General features: G+C 39.0%; 1 protein-coding gene across 3 annotated transcripts in view; it reads left to right on the top strand.

Moving 5' to 3' along the window:
* The window catches only part of DLG2 (discs large MAGUK scaffold protein 2), a 2,237,713-nt gene that overhangs the window by 2,027 nt on the left and 2,210,720 nt on the right, over positions 1-24,966 (top strand). The gene's annotated exons all lie outside the window — the stretch shown is intronic.

The following is a 24,966-nucleotide window of genomic DNA, read 5'->3' as shown; positions in this document are numbered from 1 at the left end:
TGTAATAAGAATAGATTCAGTACCGCAGATTTGGAATCTTCTCTAGCTTGTTTTCTTAGCTTGTTAAGGTTGCTTTTAAGCGGTCTTTAAAAAAACTTGTATAGTGGAGCTCTTCCTCATGGGTTTAATATTTATCAAGCTAATTACAGAGTTGTGAAAGGTAGCAAAGTAATTTCATTTGCACTGAATAAAATTATAGCTTTATAATTTATCTTTTGGTTAAAAATAATTTCTTATTTGGATTTATTCTAGTGTAAATCTTCACTTTTGTGATAAAGCACAACTTTCATGACTATTGTGCTTTTCCAGATATATGCATTATCCAATAACATGATTGTCAAGTTCCCCATATGGGGCAAACACCTGTTTTTTTCTCCCTCCTCAACAACTTTTATTATTGTAATTGATCAAGATCTAGTGAATTACTGAAGCATAGTTGATTATAATCCGAACTTGGGGATTCAATTTAGCTTAGATGCACCACAGGTTAACATTGTTCCAAAGGATCCTAGTTTGGGATTGTTTTTGTTTTGTTTTGTTTTCACATGATATGGCAGGTGAGATCAGCTGTAAAGAGTTTCTCAAGAGTTTTGAATCAAAATTTATATGACATCCTTGAACTCTGCTATACTGGACTAAGGTAGATCCAAATGTTGTCCAGTTAGGTGAGTTGCTACAATCTGAAACCAAAGCTCTGGGTGAATTGCAGGTTAAAGTGGAACTTATCTCTGCATGGTGTTTTATTCTTCTACCTGTGGATTTGTTAGGGATGTTGAGGAAAATTATAATCACTGAGATGCCTTATCCAAGCTGATATTTACCTAGAACTGTGATTTCTGCACACTGAGATTTAAGATTGAGATTGTTTCCTCCCCTTGCTGTTTCTAATAATACCACTGACAGAAGTAAACTCTCTGTGAGATTTTGGAGCCACACCTGTCCAGACCAGACACAATTGGTTTATCGAGAATAAGAATGGTTTTGGGAGTGTAGCCAATAAACGATATGGCTCTTTGACATAATTAAGTTGATGTGTGTTTTTATTCTTTCTACCATTTCTCTAGACAGTTTCTTTTGGATTACCTTATTTTGAACTAATAATGGAATTAAACACATATATATGTGTGTCTGTGTGTGAGAGAGAGGAAAAGAGTGAGAGGGAGACAGAATGGGAAGGGGGAGAGAGAGAGAAAGAGATAAACGATATATAGGAAGGAGGAGGAGGAAGCTCAGTTGATATTCTAGATAAAACTTGACTAAGCAGGTTTAGTTAGAAATTTTAGAACTTAATGTTTCTAAACCCCATAAACTGAGTTTCTTAAAAGTTCTTCCCTTTAAAAAACTGTTACAGAAATTGCTGATACATTGCTGAAATTATAATACTTTAGAAGTATTCGTCTCCTCCTTTGCCTACTTCTTTCTCTCTTCCTTTGCCTCCCTCCTTCCCTTTCTTCTTTCCTTCTTCCATAAATTGACTGATGGATTGAATTTTTAAAGGAATCAACAAGTTCTAATTAGAAAAACAAGTGTATATTTCTGTGATACCAAAGTATATGTTATATAGTTTTCCTTATAAACTGATCTAGAGAAACAATGTATCTTGCTTTTAATCTCTTAAAACTGTTAGTATTATGATACATATTCTTGAATATTGTAGACAACTAGCCAAACAAGTTATAATGTGTGTGTTATATTTTTCATTGGCTATGCTTACTATCTCTACTGTTTACCTAATATAAGAACAGTATATTTAAGTTTAACCTAGATTTATTCTGCAGGGATCACTGTCCTCTGTCACCTTGAGTCTTTTTCTCTCTTCATTGTTTCATGTGGTAGACATGATGAAAGAGCTAGACTTAATGTGATTCTAAACAATAACTATCCCCACTGAGCCAAGTGTTTATTCATTGTTGAACATATTCTCATTAAAGTGTGAAATTTTCATAAGATGGATTTTCATTTGGTATTTATTTAGTATATTGTTGTCAAAGAGAGAGGAGATTCTTTTATTGATACCATGCAACCATGGTGGGAATTGGGAATGGGTGTGACATCTCACTAAGCCCATTTCTAGATGCCATTCTGGACTGCTCTTGGGTAAACTGAAACTACTGTTCCTCAAACCCCATGTTAACTGCTCGTTTGCTTTATGACATTACTTTCTACTTCTCTCGCTCTAGTCTCTTCGCATTTTTACAGATCTCAGTTTTATCAACAGAAGGCTCTTCTGTTTCCCTGTTGGATAGTTTTTTTTCCCTCAACAGTTGCTTTTCATTCAAGATTCTCTTATCTATAGTAGTAACTGGATTTGCTGCCAAGTGAGCCCTTGGGATAATCTTGAACATATTTTAATTTGTGAAAATTTAGGACCAATTCAGGATAAGTTGTATTAGTATTCTCTGATATGATGCAAGACCATAGTGTGTTATAAGGGTCTGTTTTAACAAGTCTTCTTGAATTGATCTGGTAGATTTCCTATTGGGTTAATGTAAGAAATAAAAGTTAATGATAGTTATGTCATTTCTTGTGTTTTACAGCAGAAAGTTGCTGTTTTAAGGATAAAAGTGTGCTTTAATATAATTTTCTAGTACAATGCATCTTCCTTTTTGAACACTTTTTGTTCTCCTCATTGTCATTAAATATGTGGAAAAAATCAATGCCTTTATTACTTTAAGATAGATGTTCATTTCATTTTGGTGTTTTAAAAAATTGTCCTGTTACTGGGTGCAGTGGCTCACGCCTGTAATTCCAGCACTTTGGGAGGCCAAGGCGGGTGGATCATGAGGTCAGGAGTTCAAGACCAGCCTGGCCATCATGGTGAAACCCCATCTCTACTAAAAATACAAAAATTAGCCAGCATGGTGGCGTGTGCCTGTAATCCCAGCTACTTGGGAGGTGAGGCAGGAGAATCGCTTGAACCCAGGAGGCGGAGGTTGCAGTGAGCCAAGACCGCTCCACTGTACTCCAGCCTGGCAACAGAGCGAGACTCTGTCTCAAAAAAAAAAAAAAAAAAAAAAAAAGTCCTCTTGTCTTCTGAGCTTCCTTTAAACTGGTATATAAGTTTGTCTGATATTATTTATTTGTATGACCCTTTATTTCCTTTGAATTCTTTTTTTTTGCAATGGTTCTCAGTGATATAATGGAGTATATATATAAACATATTTTTTATCATGTACTGAAAGCTAAGTCCTATCTTTTTATATGTATATGTTTTGACATTATAGCTTTCAAAGGAACCTGAAGAATGTTGTGTAATTGGAATCTTTTTTTTTTTTTTTTGGAGACAGTCTTGCTCTGTAGCCCAGGTGGGAGTGCAGTGGTATGATCTTGTCTCACGCAAGTTCTTCTGACTCAGCCTGCTAAGTAGCTGGGATTACAGGCATGTGCCACCATACCTGGCTAATTTTTGTATTTTTAGTAGAAATGGGGTTTCACCATGTTGGCCAGGCTGGTCTCGAACTCCTGACCTCGTTATCCACCCACCTCAGCCTCCAAAGTGCTAGGATTACAGGCATGAGCCACCATGCCTGGCCTTAGAATCTTAAGACATGATATTGCCATATATCTCATAGTCACCCTTGAAACTGAGATTACTGTTTCCTGGACTCACAGTTCTTTAATTATCTCTTTGCTTTTGGTTGACTGTATACTTCATAAAAATGTAATTTCTGTTTTTTTTTTTCCTCTGGGGAAGAGGACCTTATGACTCTCCTGCTTATTTTTTCCCTGTTCAAAGTTTTTCTCTTTCGTTGTTTCCTGCACCTTATGGCTCAACTTCTGGTTTGATAGTATCTTACTAATTTACATTTGCTTTTCATTATCTGGGTATACTTTCTTTTCATCTCTAGTTTTTCTTAAGTTCTTAAAATAATTTTTTTTCAGAGGCAATAAGGGGGGAAATATGTATAGGTATATCTCAGAGATATTGCGGGTTAGGTTCCAGACCACTGAAATAAGGCATATTATCACAACGAAGCAAGCTACTCAAATATTCTGGTTTTCCGATGCATATATGCAATATATTGTATAGTATGGTATATATGCACTGGGAAACCAAAATATTTGTTGTATACAATACAGTATATACTATACTATAGTCCATTAGGTTTATAATAGTGTTATGTCTAAAAACAATGTACATACTTTAATTAAAAATACTTTATTGCTAAGAAATGCTAATGATCCACTGAGCCTTTAGCGAGTAGGACTCTTTTTGCTGGTGGAAGGTCTTGCTTCAGTGTTGATGGCTGCTGACTGATCAGGGTGATGATTGCTGAAGGTTGGGATGTCTAAGGCAATTTCTTAAAATAGGACAACAGTGAAGTTTGCCACATCAATTGACTCTTTATTTTATGAGAGATTTCTCTGTAGCATGAGATGCTGTTTGACAGCATTTTACCCACAGTAGAAATTCTTTCATAATTGGAATCAGTTTTCTCAAACCCTGCCGCTGCTTTTTCAACTAAGTGTATGTAATATTCTAAACCCTTTGTTGCTATTTCAAACAATGTTCACAACATCTTCACTGGAAGTAGATTTCGTCTCAAGAAACCACTTTCTTTGCTTATCCGTAAGAACTCCTCATTCATTCACGTTTTATCATGAGATTGCAGCAATTCAGTCACATCTTCAGGCACATCTTCTAATTCTAGATCTCTTGCTATTTCCATTGCATCTGAAGTGACTTCTTCTACTGAAGACTTGAATCCCTCAAAGTCATCCATGAAAGTTGGAATGAATGTCTTCCAAACTCCCATTAATGTTGATATTTTGACCTCCTCCTGTGAATCAAGAATGTTCTTAATGGCATATAGAATGATGAATTCTTTCCAGGAGGTTTTCAATTGACTTTGGCCAGATCTATCAGAGAATCACTGTGGCAGATATAGTCTTACAAAATGTATTTTTTAAATAATGAGGCTTGAAAGTTGAAGTTACTCCTTGATCCGTGGCATGCAGAATGGATGTAGTATCAGCAGGCATGAAAACAACTTTAATCTCCTTGTATATCTTCATTGGAGCTCTTGGGTGACTAGGTGCATTGTCAATGAGTAGTAGTTCTCAACAGTGGGCCTAAAATGTACAGTAAACCATGCTGTAAACAGATGTGCTGTCACCCAGGCTTTTGTTGATCTACTTTTAGAGCATAGACTGAATAGATTTAGCATAATTCTTAAAGACCCTAGAATTTTTGGAAGGGTAAATGAGCATTGGCTTCAACTTAAAGTCACCAGCTGTGATTTGTGATTTGTGGTGCCCCAAAAGAATTACAATGAACATCGAAGATCACTGATCACAGATCACTGTAGCAAAAGACTAATGAAAAAGTTAGAAATATTGTGAGAATTACCAAAATGTGACACAGAGACATGAAGTGAATACATCCTATGGAAAATTGCCAGTGATAGACTTGCTTGACACAGGGTTGTCACAAACTTAATTTGTGAAAAACATGTTATCTGCAAAGTGCAATAAAGCAAAGTGCAATAAAATGAACTATGCCTGTACCTGACTTCATTGAGTGGCCTTGTGTGGCTATTTATTCCTTTTGCATACATTTTACCAAATTTGTATTTCGGTTTTCATGTTTGCCATACCAGTAATATATGGAGAGTTTTTTTTTTTTCTTTTCTTTTCTTTTCTTTTTCTTTTTGAGACGGAATCTTGCTCTGTTGCCCAGGCTAGAGTGCAGTGGCACAATCTTGGTTCACTGCAACCTCCACCTCCTGGTTCAAGTGATTCTCCTGCCTCAGCCTCTCCAGTAGCTGGGATTACAGGCGCCTGCCACCATGCCTCGCTAATTTTTTTATTTTTAGAAGAGAGGGGATTTCACCATGTTGGGCAGGTTGGTCTCAAACTCCTGACCTCAGGTGATCCATCCGCCTCTGCCTCCGAAAGTGCTGGGATTACAAGCATGAGCCACTGCACATGGCTATAGATGTTTTTTCTATTTTCCAAAACTTCAAGTTTTTTAAAAAAAATCTCTTCACAGCCATCAAACTCAAAAGAATTAAGCACTGAATCATCCTAGAGAGGGATGGGGAAACACAGTTTTCAAACTTTTGCATTTTCTGTAAGTCAAAGTAAAATAGATAATTTACTAAAGTTTTTTTTTTTTTTAATTTAAAATTCGCCAATTAAAAAAGTTATCTGGGCTTGTTGGCATGTGCCTATAGTCCCAACTACTTGGGAGGCTGAGACTCGAGGATTGCTTGAGCCCAGGAGTTTGAGGCTGCAGTGAGCTATGATTGTGCCGCTGCACTCCAGCCTGGGTATCCCATATCTTTTTTATTTTAAAAGAAATTCCCTGTAGGGACCATTTTGACCTTGGATGAGCTATAGACTCTTGATATTGTAAAAAATTTAACCCAGGAGTCGTAAATGGAATGAATTCTGAAACGATAAATAGAATAATATTTTTTGTGTTTAACTACTAATTAGGAGTATGCTATGAAGCAATGAATAGACATAGAGATAAAATGATCTGTTAATTGATTTTATTTTACATATCTGTTGGGAGAGTGCAAATCACATGCCAATGACTTGATACTAGAAAATGTGTGAACTTCTAGGTTTTTGGAAATCTGCTCAAGTGTTTTTATTTGTGATAGAATATTTGATTTCTCCCTTAGGTCTATTATTGGTTACTTTTTTGGGTAGAAGAATCTAGTCAGTGAGATATGCACAAAACATTGGATTTTACTTATTTATTTATTTTTAAAACTTCAACTTTTTCTTAGATTCAGTGGGTACCTGTGCAGATTTGTTACATGAGTATATTGCGTGATGCTGAGGTTTTGGATATGAATGAGTCTGTCACGTAGGTATCCAGCATAGTACTCAATAGGTGGTTTTTTAGCCCTTGCCCCACTAGTCCCTTGTGTAGTATCTATTGTTCCTGTCTTTATGTCCATGTGTACCCAATTCTTAGCTCCCACTTATAAGAACATGAGGTATTTTGTTTTCTGTTTCTGTGTTAATTTGCCTGGGATAAACATTGGGTTTTTAAAACGTTGGAGTAAGGCATTCTGTTCATTCATACCTTTGTCAATAAATAAATTTCTCACTGTTCTATAAAATATATGAATACTATGCTTTCTTAAATACATATTCTCTTTGTATGCTTATTTCTTAATACTTACTATGTTACCATGTCAGTGATTATAAAATATTTTTTAGCATAAAGGAGAGATTTTTTAATTGAGGGAAGGAGATATGTTCCCTGGCTACAATTCTTGCCCAGAAATTTATGGCAGTTAAGACACAAGCATTTCTATATCCTCAATGTAGGATGCTTTGTCAGCAAAGGATCATGAGTTTTATCCAGTCTCTTCTGTCCAGTTAGTCATTCTGAATTCCAACTAATAAGCTTTCTGCATGGGTTCAATTTTAATAAGTTTTCAAAGCTATTTCAAGAATTATGGCCAAATCACCTTTATTATGAAACAATTTTCCTGACCTCATTTATTTTAGGATTTAAGATCAAGAGGAATGGTATAGTATAAGGTAGAAAATCCTGTGAAAATGAATTATTAAATTTAAACTTTCAAAGATTATGGGTAAGATTTTTGTAACCCATTTCTTCTGATGATACCATTTTGCTAGCCACTGAGGCCCTAATTTAGGATACAATTTTGTAACTTCTATCACGGGCCTATCATTTTGGAGAACTGTGACATCTTTATCATTAAAAGCATGGTAATACTTGGAATAAACCTGTTAAGTTCTGTTCTATTTAAGCATCTCTCATAGGTAATAAGCTAAAATTCTTTAAAAGGTAAACTTGTGTATATATGGTGTAAACTGGTGTATATATTTAAGGCAATGACTCTACTTTCATTTATTTATTCAGTCATTTATCCATTCAACAAAGGTGTATTATGAGTGCCTGCTATGTGCCAGGCACTGTGCCAGATGCATGTTTGAAAGAGCAAATGATTTTCAGTCTCTGCCTTTATGAATCTTAAAATGTATTAGGAAGACAGATGTGAAAACAGGCAATTTCAATGCTGTGTGGTGAGGTTAACACTCTGTGTCAAGAAAACAGATAAGGAACACTTAGTGCCACTAGGGAAGATGTAATATTTAAGATGAGATACAGAAGATGAATAGAAGTTTACCAGACAATGTGGGAAATGGCAAGAGGCTGTTTCAGATCATTATTTATTTTTCTTATTTTTTGGTCTTGAACTATATCATCCCATCCTGTATTATCATCATCATCAATAGCAGAGATGTGGTGGAAAAAATCTAGAACAGTAGTCAGAAGATTTGACTACTAAAAGAAGGGACAAGATCAGATAATCAGTGAGCTGGACTTGGTCTATAAATTTAGGTATGTTAGAAGTATCCATTTATTTTCTATAATTCACCTTTACTCTTAGTAACTGAGTAGCAGACAAAATAACTCATCCTTTTTGAAGTTTTCCCCACTTCCCTGGGGTTAAGGTGGGGTTTTACCTGGAATGGGAGTGTCCTCTGGTTGTCAATCATCTATATAAAACAGCTTACCTCTGACATGTGAGTTGTTGTGTCTAGATAGCTCTTTCTGGTCTGGTCTGACAGAGATTTGATATGTCCGAGTCATAGACTTTTACTTTTTTCTAGAATGTCTGTATTTCTATTTGCCTAGATGCATTATGATGCCATTCCTCTTGGGTCTTGCTGCCTTCCAAGCAATGTTGCCAGTAAGTAGAGCCTAGATCCCTGATGCCTTGAGATCCAAAGACTCTTCTCTGTTTTCTTCACCTGGGTCAATTTCTTTCTACACTGTGAAGGGGCTAGGAGAAGTCCCTTTCTCTGCCTGTACCTGAGAGTCTCTTTTTCATCTCTGACAAACTCTTCTTTTATTCTGAGGGCTTAGGTTTTTGGAAAGCAAAACTGGAATTATTTAAAAATTCCTTCTAGTTTTTGTCCTGGCATATACTGCCCCTGAGGCAATAAAGTAAGGAACCAGTTATCTGCTGGAATGAGAAAAAAGGAAATGGGAAAATTTAGGCAGAAAAAAGTTTTAATATCTCAAAGTACCAATCTCCCGCGTGTAAAATAGAGTTTACTTGCCTTATGATGATGCCACCAGAAGACCCTGTGAAAATCATGTAATTCTTCTGAACTTGTTTTCTTTTTAAAAAGGGATTTAATGCTTTTTTCCTCTTACTATATGCTGTTTCTTTTTCTCATCAAATATGATAATATATATGAACTTCACTTCTAGAAAGCTAGTTAGTGATGGAATTAGAACCAGAAGCTTGTCTGATGTTTTCCTTTTTACTGTATGAGTGTGGTAGTCTTTGAACAAGTGATTGGCATCATAGTACAGTAGAGGAGAACCCAGGATTGGAATCTAGCTTTTACCATCAGTTGGCTACATTAAGAAAATCAACAGAGCTTCAGATTTTTCCTGTTAAAACTTAAGTGTACAATAATATCTCTTAGGATTATTGTAAGGATCAAATCAAGATACCTAGACCATATAAAAATTATTTTGTAGATAAGAAACTGCTGTACAAATGCTTATCATCTGAATGCATTTTAAAGGGGGGTGTGTGGGTTCCAGGAGGAGAAATGTCAAGAGTCTCCTTCCATCTGTGGTTTGGGTTCAGCTTCCTGGTCATCTTCTAGAACAAGCCTGCCCAGATATAGCAATGATGCATTTGATCACAGATAGGAGATGCCATGCGTGTATGTGTTTTTTGTTTGTTTTTTAAAAAAACAGATTGTAACATTTCTTATTAATATTATTTCTCCTCCAAAGATGCTAAAGTAATTTGTAAATCATCTAATGTATACAAAATGATTGCAGTCTTCAGGTCTGCTTTAAATCTGGCCATACATATTCTCCACTATTTAAATTCTGAATTTTATTTATTTATTTATTTTTCTAGATAAATAATACTGGAATGATGCATAATTCAGTATTCAGCTGAAGATGCAATTCGTTATCCTTTTTTTTTGACATGGAGTCTCACTCTGTTGCCCAGGCTGCAGATCAATGGTGTGATCTCAGCTCACTGCAACCTCTGCCTTCTTAGTTCAAGTGATTCTCCTGCCTCAACCTCCTGAGTAGCTGGGATTACAGGCACCCGCCACCATGCCCAGCTCATTTTTGTATTTTTAGTAGAGATGGGATTTCGTCATGTTGCCCAGGCTGGTCTCAAACTCCTGAGCTCAAAGTGATCCATCTGCTTTGGCCTCCCAAAGTGCAGCATAAGTTTGTATTTCTGTGGGGTCGGTGGTGATATCCCCTTTATCATTTTTTATTGCGTCTATTTGATTCTTCTCTCTTTTCTTCTTTATTAGTCTTGCTAGCAGTCTGTCCATTTTGTTGATCTTTTCAAAAAACCAACTCCTGGATTCATTGATTGTTTGGAGGGATTTTTGTGTCTCTATCTCCTTCAGTTCTGCTCTGATCTTAGTTATTTCTTGCCTTCTGCTAGCTTTTGAATGTGTTTGCTCTTGCCTCTCTAGTTCTTTTAATTGTGATGTTAGAGTGTCAATTTTAGATCTTTCCAGCTTTCTCTTGTGGGCATTTAGTGCTATAAATTTCCCTCTACACACTGCTTTAAATGTGTCCCAGAGATTCTGGTATGTTTTATCTTTGTTCTCATTGGTTTCAAAGAACATCTTTTTTTCTGCCTTCATTTCATTATGTACCCAGTAGTCATTCAGGAGCAGGTTGTTCAGTTTCCATGTAGTTGAGCGGTTTTGAGTGAGTTTCTTAGTCCTGAGTTCTAGTTTGATTGCACTGTGGTCTGAGAGACAGTTTGTTATAATTTCTGTTCTTGGACATTTAGCTGAGGAGTGCTTTACTTCCAATTATGTGGCCAATTTTGCAATAAGTGCAGTGTGGTGCTGAGAAGAATGTATATTCTGTTGATTTGTAGATGTCTGTTAGGTCCGCTTGGTGCAGAGTTGAGTTCAATTCCTGGATATCCTTGTTAACTTTCTGTATCGTTGATCTATCTAATGTTGACAGTGGGGTGTTGAAGTCTCCCATTATTATTGTATGGGAGTCTAAGTCTCTTTGCAAGTCTCTAAGGACTTGCTTTATGAATCTGGGTGCTCCTGTATTGGGTGCATATATATTTAGGATAGTTAGTTCTTCCTGTTGAATTGATCCCTTTACCATTATGTAATGGCCTTCTTTGTCTCTTTTGATCTTTGATGGTTTGAAGTCTGTTTTATCAGAGACTAGGATTGCAACCCCTGCTTTTTTTTGTTTTCCATTTGCTTGGAAGATCTTCCTCCATCTCTTTATTTTAAGCCTATGTGTGTCTCTGCATGTGAGATGGGTCTCCTGAATACAGCAAACTGATGTGTCTTGACTCTTTATCCAATTTGGAGTCTGTGTCTTTTAATTGGACCATTTAGTCCATTTACATTGAAGGTTAATATTGTTATATGTGAACTTGATCCTGTCATTGTGATATTAGCTGGTTATTTTGCTCGTTAGTTCATGCAGTTTCTTCCTAGCATTGATGGACTTTACATTTTGGCATGTTTTTGCAATGGCTGGTACCTGTTGTTCCTTTCCGTGTTTAGTGCTTCCTTCAGGATTTCTTGTAGGGCAGGCCTGGTGGTGACAAAATCTCTAAGTATTTGCTTGTCTGTAAAGGATTTTATTTCTTCTTCACCTGTGAAACTTAGTTTGGCTGGATATGAAATTCTGGGTTTAAAATTCTTTTCTTTAAGAATATTGAATATTGGCCCCCACTCTCTTCTGGCTTGTAGAGTTTCTGCTGAGACATCTGCTGTTAGTCTGATGGGCTTCCCTTTGTGGGTAACCTGACCTTTCTCTCTGGCTGCCCTTAACATTTTTTCCTTCATTTCAACTTCGGTGAATCTGACAATTATGTGTCTTGGAGTTGCTCTTCTTGAGGAGTATCTTTGTGGCGTTCTGTGTATTTCCTGAATTTGAATGTTAGCCTGCGTTATTAGGTTGGGGAAGTTCTCCTGGATGATATCCTGAAGAGTGTTTTCCAACTTGGTTCCATTTTCCCCCTCACTTTCAGGCACCCCAATCAGATGTAGATTTGGTCTTTTCACGTAATCCCATACTTCTTGAAGGCTTTGTTCTCTTCTTTTTCCTCTTTTTTCTTAGACTTCTCTTCTTGCTTCATTTCATTCATTTGATCCTCAATTGCTAATACTCTTTCTTCCAGTTGATCGAGTCAGTTACTGAAGCTTTGGCATTTGTCACGTATTTCTCATGTCAAGGTTTTTATCTCTGTCAGTTCGTTAATGTCCTTCTCTGTATTGATTAATATAGTTATCTATTCTTCCATTCTTTTTTCAAGATTTTTAGTTTCTTCGCACTTGGTATGTAATTCCTCCTTTAGCTCTGAGAAGTTTGATGGACTGAAGTCTTCTTCTCTCAACTCATCAAAGTCATTCTCCGTCCAGCTTTGATCCGTTGCTGATGATGAGGTGCGTTCCTTTGGAGGGGGAGATGAATTTCCAGCTTTTCTGCCCTGCTTTTTCCCCATCTTTGTGGTTTTATCTGCCTCTGGTCTTTGATGAAGGTGACGTACTGATGGGGTTTTGGTGTGGGTGTCCTTTCTGTTTGTTAATTTTCCTTCTAACAGTCAGGACCCTCAGCTGTAGGTCTGTTGGAGATTGCTTGAGGTCCAACTCCAGATACTGTTTGCTTGGGTATCAGTAGCGGAGGCTGCAGAAGATAGAATATTGCTGAACAGTGAATGTTCCTGTCTGATTCTTGCTCTGGAAGCTTCGTCTCAGGGGTGTCCCCCACCGTGTGAGATGTAGGATGTTGGTCTGCACCTAGTGGGGGATGTCTCCCAGTTAGGCTACTCAGGGGTCAGGGACCCACTTGAGTAGACAGTCTGTCCATTCTCAGATCTTAACCTCTGTGTTGGGAGATCCACTGCTCTCTTCAAAGCTGTCAGACAGGGTCATTTGCATCTGAAGAGGTTTCTGCTGCTTTTTCTTTAGCTATGCCCTGTCCCCAGAGGTGGAGTCTACAGAGGCAGGCAGGCCTCCTTGAGCTGCTGTGGGCTCCACCCAGTTTGAGCTTCCCAGAGGCTTTGTTTACCTACTTAAGTCTCAGCAATGGCAGGCGCCTCTCCCCCAGCCTTGCTGCTGCTTTGCAGTTAGATCGCAGACTGCTGTGCTAGCAATGAGGGAGGCTCCGTGGGCATGGGACCCTCCCAGCCTGGTGTGAGATATAATCTGGTGTGCCATTTGCTAAGACCCTTGGTAATGTGCAGTATTAGGGTGGGAGTTATCCAATTTTCCAGGTGTTGTGTGTCTCTGTTCCCCTGGCTAGGAAAAGGGATTCCCTTCCCCCTTGTGCTTCCCAGGTGAGGCAATGCCTCGCTCTGCTTCAGCTCTCGCTAGTTGGGCTGTACCAGGTGACCAGCTCTGATTGTCTGGCACTCCCCAGTGAGATGAACCCAGTACCTCAGTTGAAAATGCAAAAATCACCAGTCTTCTGTGTCACTCGCACTGGGAGCTAGAGACTGGAGCTGTTCCTATTCGGCCATCTTGCTCTGGGAACAAGGGTTCCCATTCTACTAGATGAGTATTTGCCCTGTGGGTCTCCTTGATTAGGGTACAGTGTGGTCTGGCCACCTCACTGTATCCGGGGAATCATAGTTGGCAAAAGCCAGTGATTCCAAGGAACCCCTACAACTGTTTTAATGTCTTAGGGTGAGGATAAGCCAGTATAGGTTGTATTTATTCCTGGCTGAGGGCCCTGGTCCCTCTGGCTAAGATTAGGCCTAGATATTCGACCTGCTGTAGGCAAAGCTGTGCCTTTTACCTAGACGCCTTGTACCCTTGATTAGCTAGGAAGTTCAAGAGATCTAGAGTAGCCTGCTGGCATGAGACTTCCGAACTGGTAGCCAAAAGTAAATCATCCACATACTGAAGGACCAGAGTGCCTGGACTTGAGAAGTGGTCTAGATCTTGGGCCAGTGCCTGACCAAACAGGTGAGGGCTATCCCTAAACCCTTGGGACGAGACCGTCCATGTAAGTTGGGACGTGTGGTTTGTGGGATCCTCAAAGGCAAAGAGAAACTGGGAGTCAGAGTGCAGGGGAATACAGAAGAAGGCATTCTTGAGGTCCAGAACAGTGAACCATTCTGCTTCCTCTCACATTTGAGAGAGCAGGGTATAGGGGTTGGGTACAACTGGATATAGAGAAATTACTGCCTCATTGATGAGTCTAAGATCTTGCACTAGTCTCCACTGACCATTCGGTTTTTGTACTCCTAAAATTCGGGTGTTGCAGGGACTGCTGCATTTCCTTACTAAACCTTGAACTTTTAAATGTTTAACAATATCCTGTAATCCTTTATGAACTTCAGGCCTTAAGGGATATTGCCTTTGTTAAGGAAAAGTGGTGGGATCTTTTAGCCTGATTTGGACTGGGTGGGCATTTTTGCCCTTTCGAATTATCCTTCCAATGCCCAGACTTCAGGGTTGATTTCCCTCCTCAAGTAGGGGACAATAAATGAGTAACTTGTTCCCCATACTCATGTAGATGGTAGCTCCAGCTTTGGCTGATATATGCCTCCCTAATAAGGGTATAGGACTTTCAGGAATAACAGGAAAGGCATGTGAAAACAGTAAAGTCTCCCAATTACAACTGAGGAGATGGGAGAAATACCTGGTTACAGGCTGTCCCAGAATTCCTTGGATGATAACGGACCTTGAGGACAGTCATCCAGGACAGGAGATTAACACTGAGAAGGCCGCACCAGTGTCCAGGAGGAAGTCAATTTCCTGGCCCTCATTGGTTAAACGTACCCGGGGCTCAGGGAGCGTGATGACATGATACGGCGCTTGCCCTGGGCACTCTCAGTCTAGTTGTTGGATCAACTCGTTGGGGGCTTCTGACCCAGAGAACCTCTGCACTCTGGGGCAGTGCACCCTCCAGTGATTGCCTCAGCATAGCAGACATGGATGAGGGGGCAGCTTGTTTCTCATTGGACAATCTTTTTTAAAGTTTCCTTGTAAACCACACTGATAACAAGCCCTACTGGGTGATTGGCCTGCTCCATTTTCTGACCTCTCTGAATCACCAAGGTTTGTTTGTCTGAAGGCCATGACTAGGGCTGTGGCCTTTCTCTGATCTACTTTTCCTTTTGGGCCTATTCCTCTTGGTCCCTATTATAGAACACTGAGGTTGCCAGGTTTAATAATGCCTCCAGATTTTGTTCAGGGCCCATGGCTTGCTTTTGGAGCTTTTTCCTGATATCTGCAGCTGACTGGGTAATAAACTTTTCTTTTAGAATCAGTTGACCCTCTAGTGAGTCGAGTGATAGGGGAGTATATTTTCTTAAGGCCTCCTGTAGCTTCTCGAGGAAGGCAGAAGGATTTTCTTCCTTTCCCTGAGTTGTGGTGGACATAATTGAATAATTCGTGGGTTTTTATCCTAATTCTTCTTAGTCCTTCTAGAACACAGGTCAACAGATGTTTACAACTCCAGTCCCCATGATCTGAGTCAAGGTTCCAGTGGAGATCCATACTGGGACCAGCAGGGAATTTGTCCCTTTCCTCAGCTTTCATTCTATCATTTACTTGACTAAGATACCAGGTTCTCCAAACTCTCAGGCTGCAGCTAAAGCCACATTCTTTTCATTAAAGGCCAGGGTTTGTTCTAACAATAGCATGACATCTCTCCAAGTGAGATAGAAGGTTTGCCCTAGACCTTGTAGGACATCTGTGTACCTATCAGGATCATCTGAAAACTTCCCCAGGTCTGCCCTGATCTGTTTCAAATCAGAGAGGGAGAAAGGGACATGTACCTGGGTTGGGCCAAATTCCCTTCCCCCTACAGCTTAAAGGGGACATAACTGATAGCCCAGGGTTTTTTTGTGGTCCTTTGGAGATTTCTTTGCTTATTTTCTTCTGGGCTGGGGAGATTACAGGAGGCTTATCATTAATAGGAAGGGGAGCTGTAGGGAGGCTAGGATATGGGGGTAAGCTGAAAGTTCCTCCTGTGGGATGCAAATTGCAAGCTTTGCATAGTTGTGTATTCTCCTTCAATGAAAACAAAGCTTGGACCTAAGGTATTTCACTCCATTTGCCTTCCGTCTTACAGAAAAGGTCAAGCTGCAGGATAGTATTGTAATTTATACTTCCCTTGGGTGGCCATTTTTCCCCATCAGAGAGAGAATATTGGGGCCAGGCTGGAGTGCAGAAAAAAATGAGCCACCTCTTTTTCAGGGTTTGTGGGTCAAATTGGTCCCAATGGCTTAGGACGCATTTCAAGGGTGAGCCTGTTGATGCTTGAGTGTTTCCCATCTGAAGGACAAAACCGCCCATGGTTTTGGTTTGTTTCTCTGCCTGCCCAAGAACCCACAACAGTCCCTGGACGGTGCCGATCGGCATAGTTGCACTCATCATTGCAGCAGCAGAAACACTAGTTTTACTCCTAGACCACAAGGAGGACTGAGGAAGGTCGGATTTAGTGGCCCTTACTGATACATTCTTGAAAACCTGCACCCTTGCCTGTCCTCTTAGACCACAAATAGGACTGAGAAAAAATGGATTTATTGGCCCTTACTGATGCATTCTTGAAAACCTGTTAGAGTCCTAAGCATTCTTCTGTTAGTATTGGGACTTTGCCCCTGTCGTATAAAGATATTATGCCCCCAAAATGAAGTGGAGGGCCATACCCTGAAGGAGGGGAGGAATCTCCAGAGTTGGAAGAGTGTTGCCTTTTTTCCTCACTTATATGAATAGGTAGGATACAATTTCTGAGGCTCCCCATATCCTAGCTTCAGGAATAGCTTTTTTAAGGCCTGCTTGTCTGAGGAGGGATTCTAAAATTCCAGATAGTCCCCCCTACGATGGGGCTTTAGGCAAAAATTATGTCTTTCTGATTGGTGAGCCCAGGTGCAAAAGAAGGTAACAGAGTCCTGGAGTTTATACTAGAAATCATTCTTATTTACTTATTTCCTTATTATACTAGGAATCATTCTTTTCTAGGAGAAACTAGAAAAGCACCAGAGAGAGTGAGTGGTTTTTATAAGCAGGACTAGCCTCAGAGAAGAGAGGCAAGAGGAAGTTTGTCTGGCAGGTGTTATGACCCAGGGGGCAAGGGTCGGGGTAGATGGGCAAGCCTCGCTTGGGTGACATGCCTTTGAGAGTTCCGCTCATGGCTGCAGGGTCAACAAACTTGTCATCGGGACCCCGGAGCTGAATGGCTTTCCTCTCTGTCAACCCTTGGCTCAGCCCAATAGTACAGGAAAAACAGAAGCTGGTGCCAGGCAAACCAATGCTCCCAACTCCGAAGAGTTGGGGATTGTTAGAGAGTCCTTTCCCAGAAAGCCTGATACCCGTGTCTTTAGTCCAGCAGCTGTGCTAGTCACTTTTAACTGGCCAACAGGTGCCTGGTATTTAGCCCCCGAATTCTAAGGAAAAAGAAGACAGAATAGCAGGTGAAAGGGGTCTGATGGTACTCACTGCTTGGTGATGGGTGATAGTCTCACTGCTTGGTGATAAGCGATGGTCCCTTCGTGGTCACCAAAATGTGTCCAGAATTGGTGGGTTCTTTGTCTCGCTGACTTCAAGAATGAAGCCACGGACCCTCGAGGTGAGTGTTACAGTTCTTTTTTTTTTTGAGACGGAGTCTCGCTCTGCCGCTGGGGTGGGAGTGCAGTGGCCGGATCTCAGCTCACTGCAAGCTCCGCCTCCCGGGTTCCCGCCATTCTCCTGCCTCAGCCTCCGGAGTAGCTGGGACTACAGGCGCCCGCCACCTCGCCCGGCTAGATTTTTGTATTTTTTGGTAGAGACGGGGTTTCACCATGTTAGCCAGGATGGTCTCGATCTCCTGTCCTCGTGATCCGCCCGTCCCGGCCTCCCAAAGTGCTGGGATTACAGGCTTGAGCCACCGCGCCCGGCCGAGTGTTACAGTTCTTAAAGATGGTGTGTCTGGAGTTTGTTCCTTCTGATGTTCAGACATGTCTGGAGTTTCTTCCTTCTGGTGGGTTCGTGGTCTCACCAACTTCAGAAGTGAAGCTGCAGACCTTCGCGGTGAGTGTTACAGCTCTTAAAGGCAGTGTGTCCAGAGTTGTTCGTTCCTCCTGGTGGGTTTGTGGTCTCGCTGACTTCAGGAGTGAAGCTGCAGATCTTTGTGCTGAGTGTTACAACTCATAAAGGTGGTGTGGACCCAAAGAGTGAGCAGCAGCAAGATATATTGCAAAGAGCAAAAGAACAAAGCTTCTACAGTGTGGAAGGGGACCTGAGTGGGTTGGGTTGCTGCTGCTGGCTCAGGGGGCCTGCTTTTATTCCCTTATTTGGCTCCACCCACATCCTGCTGATTGGTCCATTTTATAGAGAGCTGCTTATTCCATTTTACAGAGTGCTGATTGGTCTGTTTTTACTGGGTGCTGATTGGTGCGTTTACAAACTTTTAGCTAGACACAGAGCACTGATTGGTGCATTTACAATCCTTTAGCTAGACACAGAGCGCTGATTGGTGCATTTACAATCCTTTGGTTAGACAGAAAAGTTCTCCAAGTCTCCACCTGATGCAGAAGCCCAGCCAGGTTCACCTCTCACTTTCATTTTCTAGTCATAATGTCTATAAGTAATGATAAAAATGTGATCATTCAATTTTGAAAATAGATATATTTAAAATATGAAAAAAGTCTAATTGTTATTGCTTGTTTTAATGGATACATATCATACTATTCTTAATCTTCCTAAATCTAAAAAATGGTCATTTTCTCCTTCAGTTAAAAATCGTCCATGGCTTGTCATTCTACCCTTGGGTATAGGGCCAAACTTGTTAACACTGTACGTATGGCATCAACCTAATTCTCTGCTCCCATGGTACCTGGTACTTTATGATACCTTTTTTTTTTTTTTTTTTTTTTTTGAGATAGAGTCTCTGTCTGTCAGCGAGGGTGGAGTACAGTGGTACGATCTCAGCTCACTGCAACCTTCGCCTCCCTCAGCCTCCCAAGTAGCTGGGATTACAGTCGCCCACTACCATGCCCAGCTAATTTTTGTATTTTTAGTAGAGACAGGGTTTCACCATGTTGGTCAGGCTGGTCTTGAACTCCTGACCTCAGACGATCCACCCGCCTCGGCCTCCTGAAGTGCTGGTATTACAGGCGTAGGCCACCACTCCCGGCCATGATAGCATTCTTATGCTCTGTTTTAATCTTTCACTTTGTTGAAATTTTATAGTTAATTATCTTTATTTTGAGACTAAAATCTCTGTGAGGGTAGACTATTGCCTGTTTTGTTCAGTACTGTGTTCCCAGTGTCAGGACTGTAGTAAGATAGTCAATAAATACTTGATTAATGGCTGAAATAACCTTTTCCTCTCTCTACCAGACTTATAAAGGTAGGATCATTTTTATTTATATGTTACAAATACAAATTCAAATTAAAAGAATAAATGTGAAAATTTGTGATTCAACATTTAACCCTAGATTCTAAAATTCAGTGATACGATTTATGTCTGATTGGTCAAGTTTTATTTTATTTTTTCCACAAAAACATGCTCAACTCCATTTCTGGAGGATTAAGGGTGGTATTGTGGAGACAGCACTATACTTGGAATCAAAAGCTTTTGGATTAAGCTCCAAGTCTGTTATTTAGTAGCTCTGTGATCTTGGACAAGCCACTCTGAATTTCAGTTTCATGTGAAATAGATATGACTTCTCAGTGGTGAGAATCAGATAAGATAATGCATTTAAAAGTTCTTTTTAAACTGTAAATATGTTAAATAGATTTATGTAAAATATTTTCACTATTCTAAATGCTGTACTTTCCAAGATTTGTCCATTACATTCACCTTTTCTCTATTATACTTTGATATATGTTTTCCTAATGATACCACTGTATGTTCTGTAATTCTTCATTTTTTAAGCCATGGCAAATGATTTGTATCATCCTTTTCTTTTCTCTAAAAGTTCATTTGTTAGCACTATTGCCAATTACTGTTTCAAACTTAAATTACCTGTCCCAAATTATTTATAACTTTCTGGTGATGCTATTCTTAAACCATGTACAATAGAGTTGAACCTTAATTAACAGACACATGATTACCTACAGTTCTAATTATGTAACATTCACTATCCCTTGGTTGCATATTTCATGCAAAAATTTCTTATTTTAAAAAGTGATTCTCCCTGCCCCCACATTTCCTCCTGTGCCTGTAATCCAAATTTAGTTGTTGTTGTTGTTGTTTTTTGTAGACTCAGGAGTCATATGAAGGTAGAGTTTAATGAAGAAAACAGGAGAATTGAGGCAATTTAGGTGAAAAATTCTCCACTTGGTTATTTGAACATCAATTAAAATATGAATCTTGACTTGCTTGAATAATTATCTCAACTTTTCACTTTATTCAATTTATGGAGATTAGGTTAGGGATTTTTAATTTGTATGAAAAGATCCTTGCTGTTTGTTTCATTTGTTTAATTTGTCCTTTTTAGATTATTTTCAAACTTTCATTAGCCAGAAATAAGGATTTGAGTACAGAGAGCTGAAGGGCATAATAGAATTGACTCCAGGTGATGATCATTCTCAATAATCAAAAGAAGCATAAAAGGGCAGCCACGATTCCAGCCCTAGATGCTGGTGTGTGAAAGCCTAACTTGTCTAATAGAGACTTGATTATATACAACCTTTTAAAAATATTTTAGTGTTTCGTTTTATGTGTCAAATTTTTATCCTACAGAGATGAGAGGCATAGTAAGCTCTGCTGGTTTAGAAAACGTCTAGCTGTTTTGAATCAATACAGTATTTTCTGAATAAATACATGCTAAATGAACGAAATTCCCCTTACTTACCTAATTATATTTGTAGATGTGTTTGGGGGAATATTGTTAATACATTTTTGAGAATTGCTCTTCATTTTTCTTGTTTACTTAGAGACAGGGTATTTTATTTATTTATTTATCTATTTATTTATATCTTTATTTATTTATTTAGAGACAGGGTCTCACTCTGTAGCCCAGGCTGGAGTGCAGTAGTAGCAGGATCGTGGCCCACTGAAGCCTTGAACTCCTGGGCTTAAATGATCCTCCTATCTCAGCCTTCTGAGTAGCTGGGAGTGCAGACATGCACCACCACACCTGGCTAATTTTAAAATTTTGTTGTAGAGAAAGGGTTTTGCTGTGTTGCCCAGGCTGGTCTCAAACTCCTGGCCTCAAGCAATCCTTCCACCTCGGCCACCCGAAGTGCTGGAATTATAGGCGTGAGCCACCATGCCTGGCCAAGAATTGCCCTTTAGAAGAATAAACGACTAAAGTAATACCTACAACAATGCCACAGAAGCTAAAAAAAAAAAAAAAAAAAAAAAAAAAAAAAAAAGGCTTTAGTTATAATTATATTAAAAAAAAGAGAAAAGAAAAAGGTGCTCAGCACTTAGTAGGTTTTCCAAAAAAATGTCAGCAGACTTTAATGAGGAAATGAAAAAGACTAAAGCTTTGGGCACTAGAGGTAATTACATGATTAGAGACCACAGATACATATAAGTAGAGAGGGAGGTATAGTATAGTTATTGTATTGTTGATCACCTACAATGGTAAGTAATGTAACTATTTATATTTGTAAATAGTGGGTAGGGATAGGTTAGAAAGTGAGCCACTGTTATTTCAAGGAAACTGCTGATTGTTTAATTATTGACAAAATGGGGATTAAAATATTTGTCCTTGATTCAGAGTTGTTGAAAACATTATGCAAGTAAAGTGTGAAATCATTTTTAAAAATTAAAGTTTATGCAAATATATTAGCGTACATTTATATCACCATTCTTTGTTAACATAAATTGGAGTGAGCTCTCTGTTCATCCACATTTATTTCTGCTAAGATGATATATAAGCATAGAGATAACAGAAGTGAAGGAGCAAGCTTTATGGATACCTGAGAGAAGAGTGTTATAGGCAGAATCACAAGTATAGAGGCCATGATTTGGAGAGTTCTTGGAATGTTTGAGCTGAGATACTGTGGTTGGAGTAGATTGAGCAAGAGGAGAGGTCTAAGAGCTGAAGTCAGAGAGGTGGGCCTTTGCTCTGAGTGGGATGGGGAGACATTGAGGGTTTGAGTTGAGGAATGCCATAATCTAGTTGATGACTTGAAAGGATATTTTTGGCTATTGTGTTTAGAAAAGACTGTAGGCCAGCCTGGGCAACATAGTGAGACCTCATCTCTACAAAAAAATCAAAAATCAAAAAATGATTCGGGAGGATCACTTGAGCCTGGGAAGTTGATGCTGAAATGCACAGTGATTGCACCACTGCACTCCCATCTGGGTGACAGAGAGAGACCCTGCTTAAAAAACAAAAACAAAAACAAAAAACAAACAAACAAACAAAAAAACAAAGAAAGAAGAAAAAAAAGGAGAAAAGACTACAGGAGGGCAAAGGTGACAGCATGTAAACTAGTAGAACGTTATTGCAGTAATGTAGGGGATAGATGATGATGGGTTGTGCCAGGGTGGTGGCACTGGAGGTAGGGAGAAGTGATGGGGTTCTGTATATAATTTGATGTTGGAGCCCATAGGATTTACTGATGGATAGATGTAGAGAATTAGAGAAAAGAATGAATGCTGACTTCAGGAATTTGGGCCTGAATAATTAGAAGGATGAAAGATGGAGATACATTGGAGGAGAAGCAGATTGAGGGTAGGTAGATAAGATCTGGAGTTCAGTTTTGACAAGTGAAGTTTGAGATGCTTATTAGACATCCAAATGGAAACATTGAGCATTCAGTTGGATATGAGTCTGGAATTCAGGGGAATGTTCTGAGCTACAGATATAAATTTGGAAGTCTTGAGGGTGCTGATAATATTTAAAGCTAGGGAATTAGGTAAGATTATCAAGGAGACTGGGTAAGATTACCCAGTGAGTAAGATTAAAGAAAGAAAGTCTTACCATGTTTAGAGGTACCCTAAACATCCTAAACCCTCATTGAGAAATTAGGGGAAACTAATAAATGTGATTGAGAAAGGGCATCCATCAAGTAGGAAGACAATCTGGGAGAGAGTGCTGCCTTGGAAATAATGGTGTGCTGGAGATGGCTCATATCAGCTTGCAAGAGCTTATCATTAAATTCTCAGCAAATTTGCAAGAAAATACAGCCATTTAAAAAATGTTGAGGCTGGCACGGTGGCTCAGACATGTAATCCCAGCACTTTGGGAGGCTGAGGCGAGTGGATTACAAGGCCAAGAGATCAAGACCATCCTGACCAACTTGGTGAAACTCTGTCTGTGCTAAAAATACACAAATTAGCTGGGTGTGGTGGCATGCACTTGTAGTCCCAGCTACTCAGGAGGCTGAGGCAGGAGAATTGCTCCTGCGGGTGGAGGTTGCAGTGAGCCGAGATCGCACCACTGAACTCCAGCCTGGGTAACAGAGCGAGACTCCATCTCAAAAAAAAAAAAAAAAAAAAAAAAGTTAAATGCAACCATTTAAAAATTATGCATACACTGTGGGCCAGGCAGGCATGATGGCTCATGCCTGTAATCCCAGCACTTTGGGAGGTCAAGGCAGGAGGATTGCTTGAGGTCAGGAGTTCAAGACTAACTTGGGCAATGTAGGGAAACCCCATCTCTAATAAAAATAATTACGCATAAACTTACATAAATTATATTAAAAAGTAATAAATACTCAACAGTCATCAATTCTTAATTATTTTTCATTTTGATACCATGTCTGCTCTTGAGTTATTTACATTGATTGTATCTTTGCGGTAGATAAGCTACATAATGGTTTGCTGCTGTGCATCTGTTTCCCAGATCCGTGTTCAGAGACATCATGTTGGTAGCTTGAAATTGGCCATGGTGGGAATATTTAGACTTTGCAAATTGCAAATGCTGCAAATTTGAGTTTGATTTATTGTTTTGCTGATAAGAAAGTGATAAAGTAAATGTTAATAATTTAAGCACAAGTTAAAAGCATTTTGTGTCATTGCTGTTACTTTGAGATTAGTACAGAAATTGAGGAAATATTTGTCCACTATTCAAAAATTATTATCGATTCAGCAAACAAATAACATAATTGATAGAGTGAGGTTTTCACAAAAACTATCTTTGTTGTTTTATTTTCATTTTATTAATTAACATGGCAACATAAACCACATTTATGTTGGAACTATTCATTCATCAGTTACAACCCTAAGTTGGCTATGAATATAATAATTTGGTAAAAAGCAATAAAAATATTATTGAGAATCAACTGACTAATGGAATTTACAATTAAAGATTGTATATCTTGTTATTATTTGTAGACTGGTTGCTATACATCCTTGTGTCACTAAAATTATAACAAACTCATGTGCGTGTAGGTGCACATGTTTTCTTTTTTATCTGAACTAGTTTTTAAATATTTACCAGCACACCTCTGTGTGGAAACCTAGTGAAAAAAGTGTTTTCAAGAGTGTAACAATATTAAATGATGCTTATGGGCCAAATGAGATGATTGATAATTGACCACTGCATTTAGTAATGATGGGATGATTGAGTGGAAAAGAAAACAATTGGTAATGGAAAAATTTCCTTGAGTAAGCAAGAGAGGATAGATTCCAGTGCTCAAGTAGAGGAGTTGACCTTAGAAACACAAATTCTTTATTCATAGTAATAAGGGAAGGCAGACTCTGTGGGTACAGTTACAGGTAAGTCAGTAGATGTTATGTTAGGAGCTTGTGGAATCTGCCTTCTGATTTTCCATGTAATAGGAAGTAATACCATCAGCTGAGAATGGCCATGAGGAAGAAGAGTTGGAAGGTTCAAGAGAAAGGAGGAAATATAAAATAAATATAAGCTATTGTTATTATAATTGGTATTTAGGCTTTTTTTGAAAGTGGTAGATTGGAAGGGAAGGAGGGCTTTTAAAATTCAAAGACAATTATCACCTAAACACAAAGGTTGTATAACTCTAGTGACTTTTTCAAGGATGTTTTGTCTTGTGAAGGATGAAGACGTTATGCAAGAAGTCATAAAATAATAAGATATGGATTAAGACTGCCAACAAATTCATATA

This window comes from Piliocolobus tephrosceles, chromosome 13 (assembly GCF_002776525.5).
Source record: "Piliocolobus tephrosceles isolate RC106 chromosome 13, ASM277652v3, whole genome shotgun sequence".
Lineage (NCBI taxonomy): Eukaryota > Metazoa > Chordata > Mammalia > Primates > Cercopithecidae > Piliocolobus > Piliocolobus tephrosceles.
The sequence above is the reverse complement of the archived record's forward strand: the minus strand, read 5'-3'. Positions and strand labels throughout refer to the sequence as shown.